Source organism: Mesocricetus auratus, unplaced genomic scaffold (assembly GCF_017639785.1).
Source record: "Mesocricetus auratus isolate SY011 unplaced genomic scaffold, BCM_Maur_2.0 Super-Scaffold_100014, whole genome shotgun sequence".
NCBI lineage: Eukaryota > Metazoa > Chordata > Mammalia > Rodentia > Cricetidae > Mesocricetus > Mesocricetus auratus.
Window position 1 is genome coordinate 20,926,509 of NW_024429197.1, and position 1,011 is coordinate 20,927,519.

A 1,011-nucleotide genomic window follows, 5' to 3' on the forward strand; every position below is an offset into this window, starting at 1 on the left:
TATTCTCTATACCTTTCTTTACTTCTTATTCAGTGGCTTGCTGTGTAGCTGAGTGGCCAGCCCCTGGAGTCCTCCTCCTTATCCTGCAACTCAATCCCTCCTCCTAGATTTCTTCTATTTAGTCTCTCTGACTGCTAACCCCACCTATCCTTTTTTCCTGCCTTGCTATTGGCTTCCAGCTCTTTATTAGACCAATCAGGTGTTTTAGACAGCTTCACAGAGTTAAACAAATGTAACAACAAAACATCTTTGTATCATTAAACAAATGTTCTACAACATAAACAAATGTAACACATCTTAAAATAAGATTCCACACAACATTTAGCTTTTCTTTCTCTCTCCTTCTCCCTCTGGAACGCTTCATGAATTTGTGTGTCATTTTTTTGCACAGAGGCCATGCTAACCTTCTCTGTATCATTCCAATTTTAGTGCAGGTACTGCTAAAGTGAGCATGGTTAACTTTTCTACACAGTGTTAATAATGAAAGGCTTATAGTTTTCTACTCAAATGCAATCATTCCCAGAATCTTCTAATTATTTGGGTAGTTACTTCCAGGATATCCCACAGACACCCAAATCTGAAGATTCAGAAGTCTTTTATATGAAAACATAGTATTTGCATGTACCCTACACACATCTCCCTGTTATCTTTGTAATACCTTGTACAACGGGATGCTAGATGAAGAGTAGCTATACTGTATTGTTTATAGGGAAATGACTAGGAGTAAAAGTCTTTCCATGTAGAGTGGAGATAGAAGTGTTTTGGGGTTTTTTGTTTTGCTTTGGTTTTTGCTTTTTTGTTGTTGTTGTTTTGTGGGTTTTTTTGTTTGTTTGTTTGTGTTGAGACAGGGTTTCTCTGTGTAACAGCCCTGGCTGTCCTGGAACTCACACTACAGAGATCTGCTTGCCTCTGCCTCCCGAGTGCTGGGATTAAAGGAGTGGAACACCGCCACCTGGTGGACATAGAAGTTAAAAAATACTTCTCACCCATGATTGACTAACTCTGTGGATG

The 1,011-nt window shown here is 39.2% G+C and overlaps 1 non-coding gene across 1 annotated transcript; it reads right to left on the bottom strand.

Annotated features, from left to right (window-relative positions):
- Positions 1-344: 344 nt before the first annotated feature.
- LOC121144232 lies at positions 345-453 on the bottom strand. The gene has a single exon (XR_005881550.1). It is a non-coding gene; the product is annotated as a U6 spliceosomal RNA (small nuclear RNA).
- Between the last annotated feature and the right edge of the window lie 558 nt (positions 454-1,011).